Source organism: Pinus tabuliformis, chromosome 8 (assembly GCF_031772625.1).
Source record: "Pinus tabuliformis cultivar Carrire ecotype Pingquan chromosome 8, CPIR1, whole genome shotgun sequence".
NCBI classification, from domain to species: Eukaryota; Viridiplantae; Streptophyta; class Pinopsida; order Pinales; family Pinaceae; genus Pinus; species Pinus tabuliformis.
Window position 1 is genome coordinate 1,040,281,909 of NC_142294.1, and position 21,853 is coordinate 1,040,303,761.

At 40.6% G+C, this 21,853-nt stretch overlaps 1 protein-coding gene across 1 annotated transcript in view; it reads left to right on the forward strand.

Annotated features, from left to right (window-relative positions):
• Positions 1–21,853, forward strand: part of LOC149238909 (ferrochelatase-2, chloroplastic-like) — a 385,049-nt gene that overhangs the window by 361,936 nt on the left and 1,260 nt on the right. The window lies entirely within an intron of this gene.

A 21,853-nucleotide genomic window follows, 5' to 3' on the forward strand; every position in this document is an offset into this window, starting at 1 on the left:
GATTGCAAGGTGTAAGAATGAATCCAAATGAGAGCTCTCTCCTCCTTTTATCTTTGGGGGCCTTCCTTGCGTCATGTGGGCCCCTCCATCCAGCACTTCGAATTCCCTCCAAACCATTTGAATGGCCTAGTTCGAATTCCCACGTGGGTAGCTCTCACCTTCCACTAACAACCAAATTAAGTCGAATTTCCTCCTAAGTCCCTAAGTCGAAAATGTTGGGTTCTTTCCCTTAACCAAAATTGTGCAAAAATGTGTGGAAACACTCTGTTACAAATGTGTTTCAGAAGGGACATGACAATGGGCCTACGTAGAGGCTATTGCTGAGCCACACGTAGGAGTTGAAGGGATGGGCACTTAGAGCTGGATTTGGTGGAGGATTTCAGAGGGAAATTTTGCTATCATTTGGCATCATTTTTGGAGGGCTGAGCAGTGGTTTCTTCAGGTGGGCCAAAATTCCTAGTCATTGGAGCACGTGGAAATGGGGGAAATTTCGGGGGGTCAGAACTAGACCAAACCCTTTCTGGGTTTTGGTGGGTTATTTGAGAGGAGTTTGGGGTTAGTTTCCCGGAATTTTCTGAGTAGTGGAAGTGGGCCAAAGAGCAGATTCTTTCAGCCAGCAGTGTAGTCTTTTTGGGGCTAGCGCAGATCATTGTGGGGACAACTCTTCAACACTTAGGCAATAGTTTTTCATCACCTGAGACTTGTTAGCTTGTTTTGAGCAAGTCCAGGTGCACTCACTCCATTCTATATTCTACCCCATTTGAATTATAATGAAAATGGCCTATATTGGCGCAGTTTTTGGAGCATTTCTGGGTATTTAATTGTGTATTTTTTGCTGCATGTACCTTGTATGCTTTGTTTATCACTGATAATTTTCCATTAGCAATATTACAGTGGTAGAGCTCTGATCTTGGCTTAGATGTTGGGTTATTTCTATGACCTTGGGGGACAAGCAGAACGTTCCTTACTGGAGGCAGAGGTACCAAAGCAGGGAAAGGTACTTCGAAAACACCCCTGACACGAAGATCCTAGAGTAGGCAATGGTAGAGGTAGATATGGGGAATCTGAAGAGCAAAGGGGTGGTAGTGTTTGACAGTCTCTTGAAGGCCCTGAATGACTTGGCCAAGGGGCAAAAGGAGATGTTGGAGGAGTTCAAGCAACAAAACTGGGAGAGGGGCACCAACAAAGACTTTCTATTTGCGGAAACTTCGAGGGCTTCCCATCAGTATGACCACCATCCCCCTCTGACTCACCCACAAGCTTTCAGTGGGCCAACTAGAGCCACATTACCCACATTTTTGCCTTCGGGTCCGGGTCAACAAGCTAGACAGGATGATCAGATGCCCATGGGAGAGTACTTTCGAGAGTGGCAGTCCATGGGGGAGGATTTTAGATTGGCACTATCTTTCTGAGACTTTTGTCAGCTCAAGTAGATTGAGAGGGGAAATACCACAGGGGGTTCAGGCATGCAAAACTCAGAGCTACAATGTACCATTGGGAGGATGTACCTCCCCACATTTGATGGGTGTTCCAAGTGCACAATTAGGGCTTGGGTGGAGAAGTTGGACACTTATTTCTTGCTTAGCCAGATGACAGAGTTGGAAGCCATCAAAATGGCTACCTTGCACTTCGAGGGGGAGGAACACAACTGGTGGTTCCATGGTTTGACAATGCTACGACATGCTAGCGTGACCTCTTATGAGGACTTCACACGAAGAGTTGTGGAGTGCTTTGACAAGAGGGACCTGGAGGCGCATTTTAGAGAGTTGACCCAGCTCAAACAGATGAACAGTCCCAAACACTACATATAAGACTTTTTGAGGGTTTCAGTTATGGTGCTAAACCTATCTAATGTTAGGAGGGTATACACGTTTGTGAGGGTCTGCTTGAGCCATTGCATGGGTTGGTGAGATCAAATAGGCCCACCACTCGGCAAGAGGTAGTGACTTGCACCAGGGACTTACAGGATGCAATCCCCAAGACTCGAGCACCAGTTCCACCACGAGCCCCCTTCCCACAGAGGGGACGTGACACTAGGTCCCCACCGCAGAGAGCTAACCAAGGTCATGGACAGTTGGACAAGGAGACTAGGAGGGATCTCTAGAGGAGGAAGCTATGCTTCACCTGCCAGGAGCCTTAGGCTTCAGGCCACAGATGCAGCACGGGCAAGGCCTATTACATTAAGGTCTTTTCTAATAGTGACCAGGAGGATGACATAGAGCAGGAGGTAGATGGGGGCAACAGGGAGCCGCATGCAGCAAGGGGACAACCCCTGCCACCCCCACCTGGGGGAACACCTTTCACCCCTGCTGGGAGAGTACTTGCTTCATTGCATGGGGTCCCCAGATACTTGACCCTGAGGATCCGAGGCACAGTGTAGGGGCAATGTGTCTCAGTTTTGGTAGACAGTGGGGCCACCAACAACTTCATTGACGCACTGATGGCGTAGAGGAGTATCACTACAGAGGAGTTAGAGGGTTTTTCTATCCTTGTGCAAAGGGATAGGACCACGCAGTGCACCCAATATGTCCCCACTTTGACAATGACCATGAGGAATTACTCAGTGATTGACCACTTCTTTGTGGTGGATGTACCAGACACCACTGTGGTGATGGGTGTCCAGTGGCTTTATTCAGTTGGGCAAGTGACCACGGATTGGCAGAAGTTGGAGATGGAATTTATGGGACCAGACGGGAAACTAGTTGTCTTGAGGGGCATGCACTCATGCACACCACAGGTAGTTTCAGCACACAGGATGGAAGCCGATTTGAGGCATGGGGACATTGAGTGGGCAATGGAGTTGAGGATTTCGGAGGCAGGGGGCTAGCCCTAACCACCAATCCTAGATGTTTAGGCCATCTTGGACAGATACCCGACAGTGTTGATAGACATCCCACTAGGGTAGCCACCTGATAGGGGGTTCGAGCACACTATTGAGCTAGAGCCAAGGGTGCAGGTAGTCATCACGACCCCATACAGACATCCAAAAGATATGCATCCCAAGGCCTATTGGGATGAGATTGAGCGTGCTATTCAGGAGTTGTTGGCCTTGAGGCACATTAGGCCCAGCTCTAGCCTCTTTGCTTAATCAATTGTTCTGGTGAATAAGAAGTGTGGTAGACTACACATGCATTGATTACACAGCTCTCAATAAGAAGACTAAAGAACCTCTACTCCATTCCCTGCATTGATGAGCTTATGGATGAACTTAGAGGATCCAAGTACTTTTCTAAGATAGACATACGTTCGAGGTGCCATCAGATCAGAGTGAGGGATCAGGATGTCCCCAAGATAGCTTTCAAATGTCATTACGACCATTTTGAGTTTTTGGTTATGCCCTTTGGGCTGAACAACGCACCAGCCACTTTCCAATTCTACATGAACCATGTGTTCCATCGACAGTTGTGGATGTTCGTATTGGTTCTTTGACGACATATTGATCTATAGCATGACATGGGAGGAGCAACAACAACACTTAGAGGAGGTGCTTCATATTTTGGAGGAGCAACAATTTTATATGAAGTTATCGAAGTGCAAGTTTAGTTTGACAGAGATGCTCTACCTGGGGCACATTATTGGGGAGGATGGCGTGAGAGTTCATGAGGAGAAGATTATGGCCATCCGAGATTGGCCAATGCCCCAAAATGTGACTAAGCTGAGAGGCTTTGTTGGCATATGCACTTACTACAGGAAGTTCGTAAAGGGCGTCTCACAGTTGGCTACACCCCTCACAGATCTGACCAAGAAGGGGGCGTTCACATGGACAAACAAGTCGTAGGCAGAATTTGAGCACCTCAAGGAGGTGATCAATAGTTGCCCGGTGTTGGCACTACCCGATTTTACGCAGTCGTTCACCTTGGAGTGTTATGCATCGGGTGAAGACATTGGTGTTGTGCTGTCACAAGGGGGCCACCCGATCCCTTTTAAGAGTCGAAAACTCATTCGTCACGAGAGATTATATTACATATACAACAAGGAGATGTTGGCCATCATGCACGCATTGACCAAATTTTGATAGTAGTTGGTGGTCAACATGTTCAGAGTGAAGATTGACCATAACAGTCTTCGCCACTTTTTAGGGAAGAAGGGCCTCAATGATAGACAATAGAAGTGGGTTAGCAAGATCCATGCCTATGATTTTGATAGAGCATGTCAAGGGCAAGCATAACATGGTAGTAGACGCCCTATCCAGGAGGCCCACGACAGTTTTGCTCATGCGCATTTGCCATGATTGGAAGGCACAACTATTGATAGAGTACTCCAAGGATCGAAAGGTGTGTGAGACCTTGGAGGGAACTCACGGGGATGAATGCTACCGGGTGATGGCTGATGTCATTTACTACAAGGGTGCATATTTTTTGTGCTAGGTTCACAATTGGGGGAGAGGATTCTTTAGACAACACATGATTCACCCTTGTCGGGACAACAGGGGTTCCTAAAGACTTATAGGATGGTTAGGGAGCGTTTCACATGGAAGGGCCTCAAGGGGGATGTGTTGAGGCATGTGCAAGAGTGTGGGGCTTGTTAGAGGAACAAAGATGAGTTGACCCATCCAACAAGGTTACTGCAGTTGCTTCCCATTCCAGAGGGGAAGTGGGAGAGTATCTCTATGGACTTTATCACAGGGCTTCCCATGGTGCAAGGTCGTGATTGTATATATGTGGTGGTGGACAGGTTGACGAAGTGTGCACACTTCTTTGTTATCACCACTCGGTATTCTGCTTCATAGGTTGCGGAGTTGTTCTTCAGAGAGGTTTTCCATTTGCATGGTCTTCCCAAGACCATAGTCAATGACAGGGACAATCGCTTTATGGGGGCATTTTCGCAGGAAATTTTTAGGTTGGTGGGCACTGAGTTCACTCCCAACACTAGTTACCACCCTCAGATAAACGGGAAGATGCCAGATAGAGATAGTCAACAAGTGGCTGGAGGGTTACCTGCAGAATTACATGAAGGGACAACAGTGATCTTGGATGAGGTGGTTGCACTTGGGGGGGTATTGCTACAATACCACCTACCACATGTCCATCGATATGTCATCTTTTCGTGCTCTATATGGATATGATGCTTTATCTTTTGCTGACCTTGTTTTTGGATACAGTTGGACCCCAAGGGCCAAAGATTGGATTCAGGAGAGCCAAGACATCCTTAAGGCTCTCAAAAACAACATGCAGATCACCTAGAATCAACAAAAAGTGTATGCAGACAGGCACAGGGTCAAGAGGCGCTTTGAGGTGGGAGATTTGGTCCTTTTACGCCTGCAACCATATAGACAGTCCATGTTGAAGAAGAATGGGGCCAAGAAGCTACAACCACGTTTTTAGGGACCCTACAGGGTGATTAAGTGGATTGGAGAGGTGGCTTACAAGTTGGAGCTTCCACCAAGAAGCAAGGTCCATAACGTCTTTCATGTCTCATGCCTCAAAAAGGTATTAGGACAACATGTGATAGCAGCTACTAAACTACCCCCGTTAGATGATGAGGGGCATTTGGTACTTGAGTCAGAGGCCTTTTGGAGACTAGGGAGAGGAGATTGAGGAGCCGGATTATCAGGGAGTATTTGGTGTGATGGAAGAACTTGCCAAATGAGGATACCACATGGTAGGGTGAGCACATTCTACAGGACTTGACATTATAGTTGCAATTTTTCCTAAGGTTATTAAATTTTGGGCTCACAACTTAGGGAAAGTGGGTAAAACCCAATGAGATTTAATTTTTTATTAAGAAGCGGTCCCACTATAGAGAAAAGGGAAAATAGTGGCAAGAGTGGATTGTGGGGGCCACTACGCACCCCTTGGAGAGAAAAGAGGGAAGGGAGTTCAATGTGGTGGAGCCCACAAAGGAAGGAAGGCCAACAAATTACAAATAGGAGAAGAGGCACTCATTTGTGGACTTTTGCTCATTTGACAACCAAACCATAGTTTGCTCAAGCTGTTTAGTTGGGTCAACTGAGTGTTGTTCATCACATGAGAATTCCAAGCGGATTGCAGAGCTGTGTTGGTGATTATTTAGGCCAATTCGTGTGCTTTTCTCAGCAGAATGGGCTTAGAAAAGGCAATAAGCACTTCCTAGGAGAGGCAATTATGGGCCAAAATTTTGTCGAGCTTTCAAGGGAAGGATTGGACCATAATTTTCTGAAGATTTAGGGTGTTGATTGGGTACATTCTGGAGGGGTTTTTGCTGTAGCTTCATCATCTCCTTAGAGACTACTTGGGCTTGCACAAAGGCTATTCTTGAGCCACACGTGGGAGTTGAAGGGATGGGTGTTTGGAGATGAAAGGAGTTGGATTTGGTGGAGGATCTATGACGGAAATTTTGGTATCATTTGGAATCATTTTTGGAAGGTTGAGCAGTGGTTTCTTCAGGTGGGATGAAATTCCCAGTCAATGGAGGAGCACGTGGAAATTGGGGGAAATTTTGGGGGTCGTAACTAGACCACACCCTTTCTGGGTTTTGGTGGATTATTTGAGACGAGATAGAGGTTAATTTCCTAGAATTTTCTGAGCAATGGAAGTGGGCCAAACAACAAATTCTTTTAGCCAATAACGCAGTTTCTTTGGGGCTAGCGCAGATCATTATGGGGACAACTCTTCAGCACTTGGTCAGTAGTTTTCATCACCTCGGACTTGTTAGCTTGCCTTGAGCAAGTCCAAGTGCACTCACTCCATGCTATATTGTACCCCATTTGAATTATAATGAAAATGGCCCATATTGGCACAATTTTTGGAGCATTTCTGGGTATTTAATTTTGTGTATTTTGTGTTGCATGTACCTTGTATGCTTTGTTTATCACTAATAATTTTCCATTAGGAATATTACAAGAAACATATGCCTCATATAGAGATGAGCCATTAGGGTCACATCTCGATATGGATCATTTATACATGATGAAAAGAGAGGAAGAACCAAACCCCAATGAGCAGGGCATCTTACACATGGAACTATCATCAAGGGTAGAATTTGATAAAATTATTTAGATGTGGGCACATGAAAACCATGAAATTTACATAGGATATATCAAAAACATAATTAGGGTAAAAGTAAAAAAAGGCGAACTTGATAAAGTATATTTGAGGATTGGAGTGACTTGATGAAGCAGCTAAAAAAGTTGAGGAAATCATGAAATCCTTATTAGAAGAAGAAAAGGTGAAGACTTTCCAAATACCTTCTGAAATATACTTTTTATTGTCCCCCCATAAAAGCTCTCCCTAGCAACAAAGAGAAAAATGTTTCTAGGGCACTCACTAGAGGGCCCAGATCTCCCCCCGCTCCTCCCCCCTCGCTTTCTAGGTCAAACAAGAAGAGTCCTGTGGCCTGGGGGGGGGACCTTAGTGCTTCCAAAGCTTGCTTCCCACTTTTACCTTAGTAGTGGCTCTATCTTTTGTAGGGTTGGTACTTTTCCAACCTGACATATCCTTGTGGACCACCACTCCCTTTAGCATAATGTGTTAAGGATCTTAGGGAGCAAAACCTTTAAATGAAGTTGAGAGAGTGGAACCTCCCAACTTTATTGATCCAAGAAGATCACCCCTGAGATCAACCGAATCATGGGCATATCAGATTTTTCTTTCTTAAGTTTAATCTCCTAGAAAGATAAATCAATTAAGCTCAAAAACAGAAATGATATTGTTTGTTTGTAACAATCAATTTTGCATTGATCAAGAAATTCTAAAGCCAAAATATAACTAGCATTGAATTGCTCTTGATATAGAGCATCGTGTCTCCCTTAGAAGCTAGATCTTAGAAATGAAATGAACACAACACAACAAATTAATTTTGGCATAATAAATACAAATCCAGGACTTGTTACTTGAAATAAAATTTGCAACAACAGCAGGGAAGATTTCTGTATTAACAGAAAGGATTAAGAAGGCAACAATTAGACGAATCCTGTAAATAATCAGTTCCCTAGTATCTATAAATCTTCATAGTGCATGAAATGGGTAGAGTGGGAAATTTTCAGCTCTTTCTTGTTCCTCTTCTCGAGTCCTCTCTAATTTACAATCCCAAATAATTGTCTAAGGAAGAATGAATAAGAAAGAAGGAATACAAATGAATTAGAATGATGAGGTTTGGCGAATTCTCTACAACATCATTTATGCACAACTCAAATCCTCAAAATTAATAGACCTTATCACGATTCTTGATGATTTCTCCTAAAACTGCCCTCCTTTTATAGAGTTTGGAGGAACTTGCAGTTAGGGAGTTAGTTACAATAAACTAAAATTGGTTACAAGTCAGTGTCAGAGTGTGTAACACTAGTCCCAGACTAGTCCTCAACTGACCCGAAGTCAGTGTCATAGTGGGTACAACTCCTACCACTGGTCCTGGACCAGTACCATTGATCCCAGATCAATGAAGGTCATCCTAGCATGGGGAGTACGGTAGATACAACGATGCGTCCATCGGTAGTACTATGGTCCCTATCCTCATTTCTCTACTCATTGATAAGATGAGAGGTACTTCCCATGAGTCCCAGATTGCATGGGTAGGATGCCTTGATAGGAGAACTAATCATTCTTGTCCACAGGAGAGCGAATCATCCTGTCCCATAAAGAGAGCAAATCATCTTGTCCACAATCGCCATGGAGAACACATCATCCAGGCCTCACACGAGAACTAATCATTCTGCTACACAATCGTCATGGAGAACACATCATCCAGACCTCACAGGAGAACTAATCATCCTGCTATACAATCGTCATGGAAAACACATCATCCAAACCTCACAGGAGAACTAATCATCTTGCTACATAATCGTCATGGAGAACACATCATCTAGACCTCACAGGAGAACAAATCATTCGTTGCCATGGGGTGTCACAGGGAAAGTTTTGATTCTTTTACCCTGTTCGTCATATGTCGCTCCAAGAAGTACCCCGCACCCCCCCGCAGCTCCCAGAGCTCAATACATCATACAGGACCCTCGTTAGAGGGTTTTTGAACAACACCAAGTCGTTCTCGGAAAGTGAAAAATTTGACCCTTCATAGGGGCTTTGTCAGAATGTCGGCGACCTGTTCATTTGTACCGATATGTTGGAGCCTTATAGCTCCCTGCTGCACCATATCTCGAATATAGTGGTACTTGATATCGATATGCTTGGAATGATCATGAAATATAGGATTCTCTGACAAATGAATCCCACTCTGGTTGTCACATAAGATCACGGTGGTATCCAATGTAAATCCAAACAGCTCACGGAAGAGCTTTCGCAACCAGACTGCCTCACAAGAGGCCATGCTAGCAGCAATATACTCTGCTTCGGCGGTGCTCAAAGCCACCGACTTCTGCTTCCTTCTCATCCAGGGTATCGAAGAAGATCCCAAGGAGAAACAACACCTGGAAGTGCTCTTGCGGTTCTTCACATTGCCTGCCCAATCAGCATCAGTGTATCCAAGTAGTCTCACATCTCCAACAGTGTATCTTAACCCATAAGTAATTGTGCCATGAAGATATCTCAACAGATTCTTGGCACCAATCCAATGTATGTGGTGAGGTTCAACCATATGTTGACTCAATGTGTTGACTACGAAGCATATATCTGGAAGGGAGTTCACTAATAAGATTAATGCTCCCACGAGTTGATGATACTCGGTGGCATTTCGTAAAACAAGTCCAACAGTGCTATTGCTTAACTTCTTAAAGTCAAGCTCCATCAGGGTAGTGACAGGCTTGCAGTGAACCATACTGAATCTTTCCAATATCTTCACCACATATTTTCCTTGAGATAGGAAAATTTCCCCTGGCTTCTGCCACACTTCAAGTCCTAGGAAATAGTGCATCAGTACTAGGAAATAGTGCATCAGTCCTAGGTCCATTTCAAATTCAAAAGCCAACTCCCTCTTACATTTGTGAATGAGCGGGTTTGCACCTGTTAGAAAGAGGTCATCCACATACAAAACCAATATGAGAGGCTTGTCATCTTCAACCTTAAGGTAAAGGTTAGGATCAACTTCACTCCTAGTGAACCCCAACCTTCATCAAGTAGCATCGATCCTCTCATACCATGCTCGGGGTGCTTGCTTCAGCCCATAGAGAGCCTTCTTCAACCTGCATACATGAGATTTTCGATCATACATCTCAAATCCTTCGGGTTGTTCCACGTAGACCTCTTCGTTGATCGAACCATGCATGAACGTTGTCTTGACATCCATCTGATGTAGGTTCCAACCTTGTCAAGCCGCAAGGGCTATGATCGAGCAGATGGTGGTATTTCTGGCAACAGGTGCAAATATCTCGTCATAGTCTATACCTTCCTTCTGGGAGAAAACACGAGCGACAAAACGAGCCTTACACTTTTCTGTACTTCCATCTGCTGCATGCTTTATCTTGTAAAGCCATTTAGAAGTGACAATTGTCTTGTCCCGGGGTCTGGGAACTACTTCCCAGACATCATTTTTTATAATAGACTCATATTCGTCAGTCATAACATCCTTCCATACTTGATGCTTGACGACATCTGAGAATGATGAAGGCTCATTTTGTATGATCATGCTCATGATGGTCAAGTATCCTTGATACCTGTTAGGTTTCTTACTTTCACAAAAGGTTCCTCGGGGTGCAGTGTGCCCTTCAGCATCATCGAGCAGCCCCCTAAGCCAAGAGGGCCTCTTCCTAGAAGAGGAAGGCTCAGGTGGATCAATAGGATCCATGGGTTCTTCCACATTAGGCATTGTTTCATCATATTTTTCTTTTGGTTCCCTGGTGTCGACTTCTTGAGAGCTCCTCAAAGTCGGAAGATTGTCCACCTTGTTGAGAGCCATATCTTCGTCAAAGGTAACATCATGACTATTCACGACTTCCCTTTGACCGGCTACATAAATTCTATAGCCCTTAGTATTTTCACCATAGCCCATGAAGATTCCTTTCTTTCCAGATGCACCCAATTTATTTCTTTTCTCTTTCGGCACATGAAAATATACAGGGCTTCCAAAAATTCTAAAATGATATACTGTAGGTTTCTTACTGGTGAACGTTTCTTCAGGAGTCTTGGAACCCAATACTTGATGAGGGCATTGGTTTCGTACATATACGGCGGCGTTTGCAGCTTCGGCCCATAGAAACTTCGGAAGTCTTTGATCATGGAGCATGGCACGGATAGCTTCCACAATCGTACGGTTCTTCTTTTCCGCCATGCCATTGTGTTCAGGAGTATATGGTATAGTAGTCTCCCTCTTAATGCCAACGTCTTTACAAAAGTCATGAAACTCATTAGATTCATATTCAGTCCCATTATCAGTGCTTAAGATCTTGATCTTCTTTTCGGTTTGATTCTCGATCAAGGCTTTGAAGTGTCGAAACCAAGAGAAAACTTCATCCTTCTTTTTCAAGAAGTATATCCAAGTCTTTCGAGAATAGTCATCTATAAAAGTAAGGTAATGTGAATATTCTCCCAAGGAGTTCACAGGAATCATACCGGATGTGTCTGAGTGAACCAGTTGTAATATATCGAAGGTCTTGCTTTGACTTGAGGGGAATGGTCCCCTTTTGAGCTTCCCTTCGGCACATCCCAGACATACACCTTATTTCTCTACTCGGAATTTGAGCATCCCTGTCACCATTTGTCTTACATCGGGTAGAGCTTTATAATGAAGGTGAGCAAACCTCCGATGCCAAAGTTCGGACTGAAGAGATGTGTCACAAGACATGACACCTAGCGGACTTCCACTGACCTAATATAATGAATCAACTTGAAACCCAAGAGTGAAGGCATTTTTAACATTGTTTTTTCATACACGTACCTTCCCATCACTGAAGGTCACCTTGTAGCCTTTGTCTTCCATTGCCGAGATGGACACCAGGTTCTTTTTAAGGTCAAGTACATATAATACATCCTGTAAGTGGATCATATTACCTTGATTCAATTTAAGAGAGACATTGCCTACACCTTTCACGAGATATTTCATATTATCTCCAAGGACATTTTCCAGGTTAGTTTCTTTCTCTATCAGATTATGGAAAACTTCTTTGTAACCAGTGAAGCGCCTTGAGGCACCACTATCAATAAGCCAAATTCCCAGTGAGTCCGAACGAGCAGAGGTAGATAGAGCAGCTGGTAGATAATATTCATCCTACTTATTGTCAACAGTGTTAGATTCATACCTGGAATTTCTAGCCTTCTTGAATGGCTGTCCTCTTCCTTGATTTCTAGCACTCCTTTTACCTCTGCTATTAGATTTTCCATTCCTTTGATTGCCATGAGAGGGATTTTGATCATCATTCCAGTGTTAGTCCCTTCTATCAGAGCATTCCCTTACATATTGACCTGCTTTATCACAAATGTAACATCGTCCTTTTCTTCCACACATAGGTCCAACCTTCTTTTTGATTTAGTCCCGGAATGATTTCTTTCCTTAGCATGAGAAGAAAAGGCAGTAGGACGACCTTTAGGCATGGGCATTTCTTGCTCTTCTATCCTTGTTTCTTCTTGAATGCATCTTTCCATTAATTCCTCGAAACCAGGAATTACATTATTGTTTAGAAGAGTAGTCTTGAACACGTACCATTCGGATGGTAATCCTCCGAGAGTCATGAGTGCCATTTCCCTATCAGTAATAATCTCCCCAATAGCTAGGAGGTCGTCCTGATCTCGGTGATTCTTAAGAAGTATGCTTGCATACTCTCACCTTTGCCCTTCTTAATTTCCTTTGGGTGCATTTGATGGAGGCTCAACAACATTGCCTCTCACATGGTCCAACACTCCTTGATCTTCTAAGGTTAGACCGAGAGACATCTTCCATCCATGATGGTCAGCCTTCTCACGGAGTTTGTCTTCGGCAGGGAAGAGTGTTGAGCACCCCATAGTTCTTTTAGGATAGCCTTGCCAATCTTCTCTTCGGTGATTGCTCTTGCTCTTGCTCGGGCTTTGTCTTCACCTCAGCTCTGATCCCATGTTAATTTATGGTATGTTCTATTCTTAGAGCAATTTACTTATCTTTCTTATTATTATCCATAGATAAGCAATCACATGTACATAAAGTAAAGTGCAGATAGAACATTAAATGATCAACACAAAACAAGCCAAGACAAAAGACACAAGATGTGGCGGCTAGCTAGGGATAGACCCCAATATGGGGAAACCCTTTGATCAAATCTTCCTTTATCTTCAATAATTCATCATAGAGAAATAGTACATAAATCTGATTTACATCAGCAGCAGCAAACCCTAGATCAGTCCCAAACTAGAGTAGACAATATCTTGCAAACCGACCGTTGGATCGGCTTGATTCCTTCACCAAAAAATGTGGCCTTCAGAGGAGATCCAGATCCACCTACAATGAAGTCCTGAGAGAGATTCTGATGGTCAATGCTGATCAAACTTCTGATTTTCAGTTGCAGCCCTAAATTTTGCGTCTTCCTTCCACGTGTGAGAGAAGAGTCTCTTTCTGCGTAGTAGGAGAAGAGCCTCTTTTCTGTGCAGGAGAGAGAGAGAGATGTGATGAGAGTGTGTTCAAATGAGGAAAAGACCTCCTGTATTTATACACAAATGTTGATGATTGAATAGATGCGACTGTTGGGCTTCTGAGCCTACATGAGTTGTTGGTCGGCTTGATAATTATTCCATAATAAAAATAAATTCATATCTCCATAAATACTTATCAGAATTGGATGATCTTTAGATCAATCCTACACCTCTCGATGAGAGGAATCTAATAAAATATTATCAGCGATGAATAAGATGACTCACATGGAGTTTGACCCTAGTTGCCAATTTTAACATGTTGTTATGTTATGTGATGTTATTAACTTATTAAACATTTTGACTGATATTATATAAAATAAAAAAATAAAAAGAAATTAATAAATTAATAATTATAATTATTAATTAAAACATTTTTATTCAGTTAAATTTCATAAAAAAAAAAAAAATTAAATTAAAAAATAAGAAAAATATTAATAGTAATTATTAATTATTAATAATTAAACCAGTGTAGTTCCATTTTAACTTCAGATCTATAACCCTTGAGAGGGATCGAATGTCTCGAGGTGCAAATTTTTTCTCAAATTTTGCACTCAAAAAAGTAATTTGCACCTTGAGAGATTTGATCACTCTCAAGATTTGTGTTTGATAGATCCCGTAGTTAAGATGGATCTGGGATGGTATGCAACTGTCATAGGATAAATATTGGACAAAATACATTTACAAGGTTCTAACATGACCAACACATAACTGAGATGTGGGTGGCAATGGGGGCGCAGTTTTAACTCATCAATCTCCCTTACTGCCACTCTTCGCTTTTGCATTCTGGCCAACAGACCTTTTGGAATAAGTGTGTCTTCTTTGTTCCAGAGCGAAGGAAGGCTTAATTTTACCATCTCCTCAAATCTATCAATGGATATCTAAACTTCATTCCATGAAACCTTCATCAAGCCCCAACTTATTTAAAATGAACTTAGTTTGCAATGTTTTGCAACCACTTTTGACTTCAGTTCTATCCTCTATTCGTAATGATCACAAATAATCAAATATTTATCACATCCAAATTCTCCAAACAAGCATTGGCCACCTGTGCCTCAGCTGTAAAGAACGCACTTGAATTATTTGCCAAGTCCTTAATTACTCAATATTTCTCATAATATTCTCAGTAAAATTCAATTTCTTCTTAAGCTGGGCAAACAATGATGATTCTATGCCAAATTGAGTCTCTGGCATCGATAAATTTCTTATGGCACAATGCAGCCTCCCATGACTTGGTCAGCTTATTTTCTAACTAGGTGTTGGAATTCTTCATGGATGCACTCTAATTGTACATGTCATCATGCTTCCTTTTTGGGCTCTTCCATCGCTTCCTCAGTTTTGCTGGTGGCCTCTAGAGCACTAATTTGCTCATTCTTCTCAACAAATACACTGCAAGACTTCTCAATTAGGTCGTCAATATTCCTACTTGAGCCTTAAAATCTCCACCACTGGAGCGTTAGGATTTGTAGTTAATGAAGATATCATCCGAGCTACATCTCAAATATATTAATGGCATTTTGCATCTCTGACCTCCCATTCTAGTTCTGAGACCCTCCTTTGAAGTTTAGCGTTCTCCTTTCTAGCCTCAGAAAGAGTCTAGCAAGCTCTGCGTTGCTTTAATTTCAGACAAATGTGACTTGAGTAGCCACTCAGTTTATTTTGTTTTTGCATCAAATTATGGAGAATGTTCAATGCAAGTTACTCTCTACAAAAGAAATGGTGATCTATTTGACCAAGGGAAACATCAACTAGCTCAGTTTATTTTTCAATCTTAGTGTTAATTGTGGAGAATGTTCAATGCAAGTTAGCCTGTACATTAGCAATTGTCATTTATATATGTCTATATAGTGCATGATTTTTTTATGTACCTATCATTTAGGTTTACGTTTTATTGCATTCTTGTAGACCATAGTGTTGTCACTGTGTAAATCAGTGACGTTGAAGGGAGAGACCCAAAGAAGTGCATTTATATGATCACATGTTTGTTTTGACACTATGTATATGTGTCTGGCATTCTTTCGCATTAGAATGCCAGATTCGCTAATGAGGCCTAGCACAGTGCAGATTTCACACAAGAATTTGATGGCCTCCTTGGAATTGAAATTGTGTCACTTTATACATGTTATTTGTTATTACAGAAGCGCAGGTGAGGTTTGTTTATATATTGGGCAAACTATGAAGAGACTTGTTAAGTATTATTTCACAATTTTTTTTTAACCGTTCATTGCTTGGACTAATCTAAGGGAGACCCAGGATCAACCTTCGTCGCTGCCACTATAACACCATAACTGTTATGAAACCAACTCACAAAAAGATAGAAAAGATAGATCAACGCTTTAGAAATAAGCCTCTTCGAGGGGGAAACCTCCTTTACATTACACAAATGAACAATTCTTAGATGATTCAAATGAAAAAATCTCTTTTCTATATATAGGAGTCTAAGGGGTCACAATATAACCAAAGTCGACCTAACAATAATAATATAAAGGCACAAAAATAACGATAGTGGGATTCTATGGGGAATAATAACAACAATATGGGGACAATAGGGGCACAACAATAACAATAAGGAATACAACGACAATAGTAATGGGGGAATCACTAGTATTAGAGAGACTTAACATGCCCCTCTCCTTCAAAAAAGTGTTATCCTCAATTCTTGAGTAGTTCTGCATGCTTCTGTATAAAATTATCATCCTCCCATGTGGAATCTTCAACGGGTAAGTTCTTCCACTTGATGAGATACTCTAAAATTGGTCGATTTCGTAGTTGTCGAGTTCTTGTTTCTTTGACTTCTTTAGGTTCCAATATGATTTTTCCTTCCTCTTCAAGTTCTGACAATATTGTTTGAACTGGAAGCTTGTCACCTATAACCTTCTTTAAGCATGAAACATGGAAAACTGAGTGCACTCGGGAAGCTGCAGGAAGCTCCGATTTGTATGCCATAGTACCTATCTTTTGCAACACCTTGTACGTACCATAATAATTTGGTGATAATTTATTACCCTTCTTAGGTTGCTCGAGGGACATTTTTTTTATATGGTTGTAGCTGTAGGAATACCCAATCACCTACATCAAAATTTTCTTTTGCTGATGTTGATCTACCTACTGTTTCATTCTATTTTGCGCCAAGGTGAGGTTATCATTTAAGAGTTGGAGAACTTGTTGTTGATGTTCGATGTGATCTTTCACTGCTTGAACCTTAGAATTTTCTCTTAAATATGATGTGATGGATGGTGGATGATATCCATAAAGTGCCATAAATGAGGTCATTTTTGTTGTAGTATGGAAGGAAGTGTTATACCACCATTCAGCGAGAGGTAACCATTTGACCCATTGTGTCTATTTATTAGATACAAAGCAATGAAGATATTCTTCCAAGCATTTGTTTACTATCTCAGTTTGTCCATCAGATTGAGCTATGAGCTAACTGAGTACCAAGGCAAGAAAATAATTTTGTCCAAAAATTTCCAGTGAAAATGGGATCTCTATCGCTTATAATAATATTTGGGTTTCCATGTAGCTTTTGAATTGTTTCCATAAATGTAGTAGAAACTGTACTCACTTTAAATGGATGAAATAATGCACAAAAGTGTGCATACTTGATAAGTTTGTCAACTACCGCCATGATAACACTCTTTTCTTCGGACTTGGGTAAACCTGTGATAAAATCCATTGAAACCTCCTCCCAATGTTGGCTTGGAATGGATAAAGGTTGTAATAGTCTCGGGGTCTTAATTGTTTCATCTTTATTTTGTTGGCAAACCAAACATTCAACCACAAACTTTTGAATATCTGATTTAAGGCCATCCCAAAAAAAACCCTTCTTAACCGTGTGGTAGGTTTTAGAAATCTTGAGTGCCCTCCTAAGGGAGAGGTGTGCAATTCCCTAAGAATCTTTTGTTTGAGTTGGGAATTCTTACATAGGTATAACCAATCCTTGTACCATAACGAATCATTTTTCTAGCTAAATGTATCAAATGTACTGGGATCTTGTTGTATCTTTTGAATGAGTGCTCACACTTCCTCGTCATTCTTCCATTCATTCCTTGCTTCGTTTATCCAATCTGGTTGGATAATAGAAATGGTGCAAATAAATGGTTCCACATCCTCATCCTTCCTTGAGAGTGCATTTGCCGGAACATTTTGCTTCCCTTTTGTGTAGATGATTTCAAAGTCATAACCCAACATCTTTGTGACTCATTTTTGCTACTCTTCTGAAGATAATCTTTGTTCTAAAAGATATTTAAGACTATCATGATCTGTTTTTCCCTTGAAGTGTCTTCCCATTAAGTATGGTCGCCATTTGTTAAGTGCATGTAGTATTGCCAACATTTCCTTCTCATAAATAGCGTTGTGTAAATACTTTTTTTTGATTGGACGACTTTCGAAAGCAATGGGTATTTCTTCTTGCATTAAAACAACACCAATTTCATTTCTTGAGGCATCACATTCCACAATAAAGGTTTTTGTGAAGTCCGGTGTAGCTAAGACTGGTGTTTGGCACATTGTCTCTTTAAGATGTTCAAAAGCCTTCATTGCTTCTAGAGTCTATGAAAATGCATCTTTCTTCAATAATGTTGTTAGAGGTGCTGCTATTTTCCCATAATTTTTAACAAACTTGCGATAATACCCTGTCAACCCGAGAAATCCTCGTAGATGCGTTATGGATGTGGGGATTTTCCATTCCTTAATGGTTTTAATTTTGCTAGGGTTTACCTTAACACCTTCATGAGATACAATATGACCTAGATATTCCACCTCTTGTACTCCAAAGAAACATTTGGAGATTTTTGAATATAGTTGTTTCTCCTCCAATAGTTTGAGCACCATGTCAACATGTTGGACATGATCCTTCCAAAACTTGATGTAGATTAGTATATCATCAAAAAATACTAACATCTAAGGAAGGGTTTGAATATGGAATTCATCAAACCTTGAAATGTAGAAGGTGTATTAGTAAGGCCAAAAGGCATGACCAAAAATTCATAACGAACCTCACGAGTTTTAAATATTGTTTTTGGAATGTCTTCATTCTTCATTTTGATTTGATGATACCCTGAACGAAGATCCAGCTTGGTGAAGTAAATTGATCCATGCAATTGATCCACTAATTTATCAATGACAGGAATGGGAAATTTATCTTTAATAGTGAGCTTGTTGAGCTCACTATAATCTGAACACATGCGCCATGATCCATCGTTCTTGTGAACCAATACTACTGGAGCAGAGAAAGAACTTTGACTAGGTTGAATTATACCAGCCTCTAGCATTTTTGCAACCATACGTTCAATTTCACTCTTTTGGACGTAGGGATATCTCGAAGGTCTGATGTTTGGAGGAACACTTCCTGGAATCAAATTAATAGCATGATCATGATTAGAAATAGGTGGGAGGCCTTTGGGAGTCTCAAATACCTTGAAATGATTGTTCAATACTTTTTGGAGATCTGGAAAAATGGATGATTTCGATGTGGGAACCTCTAGTGAACATAATTGTGCAATTATGCCTCATTGTTCTTTCTTTAGAAACTTTGTCATTCCGTTAAAGCTGATTATCTTTCTTGGTTTCCTTACGATACCCCTTAATTCAACTTCATTTCCTTCTTAAGAGAATTTCATGAAAATTAAAAGCTATTATACCCAAGGATTGTAGCCATTGGACTCCTAGTACAACATCAACAACACCCATTGGAATGGAAAGCATTGGGCTATTCAATACATATTCTCTCATGGATAGCTTAATGTTATAGCACTTTCCAGAGCAATTTATGGTTTTTCCACTTGCAACCATCACTTGACACTCTAGTGCTGGATATAGGAAGCAATTCAATTCCTTGGCTATTTTACAATGAATAAAATTATGGGTACTTCCCAAATCGATCAACATTATGACTTTTTTTCTTGATATGTCCTTCTATCTTGATAGTTTGAGGAGTGGTAATTCCAGCCAATGCATTACAAGATATGGGCATATTCATTTCTTCATTTTCTAGGGTTTTTTTCATGATGTATATCCTCTTCTTTTGATGTTTCTTGTTCCTTTTCTTTCTCCTCTTTACAATCTATGTAAAATAATTTCTTCTCAGCAACCTTATGACTTTTAGTGTATTTGCTATCACAATTATAACAAAGCCCTTTTGCTCTTTTTCCTTCCAACTGTTGTGGTGTCAACCTTGTAGGTTGTGGATGGCTAGGGGCAGCTACACTTCCATCTTTATGATTGTGAGTGGTAGGCTTCCTTGTTGCCATAATTTTGCTTCCCATTTTTCTAGCCAACCTGAATGCCTTTTACAATGAATCTGGTTCCCAAAGGCGAACCTCATGTTGGATGTTACCTTTTAAAGTGCCTATGAACATATCAATCCTATGCTCCTCTAGAATATCTTTTACCCTTATATTCAATTTTTGAAAGTCTTTAATGTGCTCCATTATTGAACCTTTTTTGTTTGAGATTTATCAATTGGCTAAAAAAAATGTTTCTTTTTGTACCCTCATAACGTGCTATCCTTTCATCCGTAAAAATAGTCAAAGTGACAATTTGTTTACGATAGCAAAGCTATTGATACCATACAAATTGATTTGGTTCTAAATATAAAGTTGCAATGCGTACTTTTTGTGTATTTTGCACATTATGGAAATCGAAAAATTGCTCCATTTGTAGTATCTATGTTCCGGGATCTTTTCCATCAAACTTTCTCATATCGATCTTTGGAACATGGTGGTTCTTCAATCCAACGTTAGTTTATAAAATCATGATTAACATTTATTTTGTTCTCATCATGAGTTTCCTTTACTACCCTTTCGCCATTAGTAAGAATTTCTTGTAGAAACTTTGTCAAATTTGTGTTCAAATCTTCCATGTCTTCTTTTAAATCATCCAACTTAGCTTCCACGTCGTCCATTTTAGTTTCCACGTCATTTATCTTAGCTTCTACGTCTTTCTTTAAACCATCCATCTTAGCTTCCACGCCATACATCTTAGCTTTTATGTCTTTCTTTAAACCATCCATCTTAGCATCTATTACTTTTTGTTCGAGTGAAATTTTTTGCACTTGGTCTCGTAATTTTGATATATCTTGTTGCATTTCTCCCTCTTCTTCATGAGTCATGCTAGAGTTTTCAGGTTGCTTACTAGGTGTTTGCATTTTTTTTCTTCAGAGCATCAATTACCGATAATAATGCTTCACTATGCCCTTTGAATTCCTTCAAACTAATTTTTCAAACCAAGCTAATGTAAAAATTAAAAACTACAGATTTTTTCACTTTGTAGGAACTCGATATTAAATCTGATGTATCTCTATAATTTTGGATCTCCAAGGTCTAAAATTTCTTCATGCGGTAGTCCTCTGAGTAATCTTTCTAACCCCGCAAGTCTGATCAAGATCGAATTCTCCAATGAAGAGTTATGCCAAATCTCCCACCATGACCTGAGTATAGACTGGTTCAGTAGAGCGAACTTGTACGACACGCTGCAGGTCACTGTTTTAACCTCTGGTTTTGAAAATGATACTAAAAAAGCTACAGTGCATCATTTTTCTGTAACTTCTTACAAAAATTCAATCTGATGCTCAGAGCGAAAGTTATGACGATTTTCCCAAGGTCACTTGTTTGGAATGTAATTCGGGGGTCCGCAAAACCCTAAGTTTCTTAGATTATATCTCCGAAAATATAGTGAGACAAAATCTGAAATTCGGGCCTGAGGTTTAGACTGATTCCGTCTCAAATGATTTTTTTTTAGCTTCTGAAACTTTGTAGCAAAAAAATTATAGCGACAATTTCACGATGACTTGTTTGGAGCAGCGAAACGCTAGAATTCAAAGCTCTGATACAAAATGTTATGAAACCAGCTCACAAAAAGATAGAAAAGATAGATCAATGCCTTAGAAATAAGTCTCTTCGAGAGGGCAACCTTCTTTACATTACACAAATGAACAACTTTTAGATTATTCAAATGACAAAACTTTCTTTCTATATACAGGGGTCTAAGGGGTAACAATATAACCAAAGCCGACTTAACAATAATAATATAAAGGCACAAAAATAACAATAGTGGAATTTTATGGAACACAATAATAACAATATGGGGACAATAAGTGCACAACAATAACAATAAAGAATACAACAACAATAGTAAAGGGGAAATCACTAGTATTATAGGGACCTAACAATAACACCAAGAATATAAACTGCCATTATAACACCATAACAACAAGAATATATCCAACAACCCACAAGCAAGATATACCGAATTATTATGATTTATCATGAACCGATATTATAGCAGAACACTATATTCAATGAGATTTGAACCAGTCTCGTAAACTTCACTCAGCAAGACCTTACTCGTAAACCACATGTATTTTCACAATTTCTTAGTGGGTAAAGCCATAA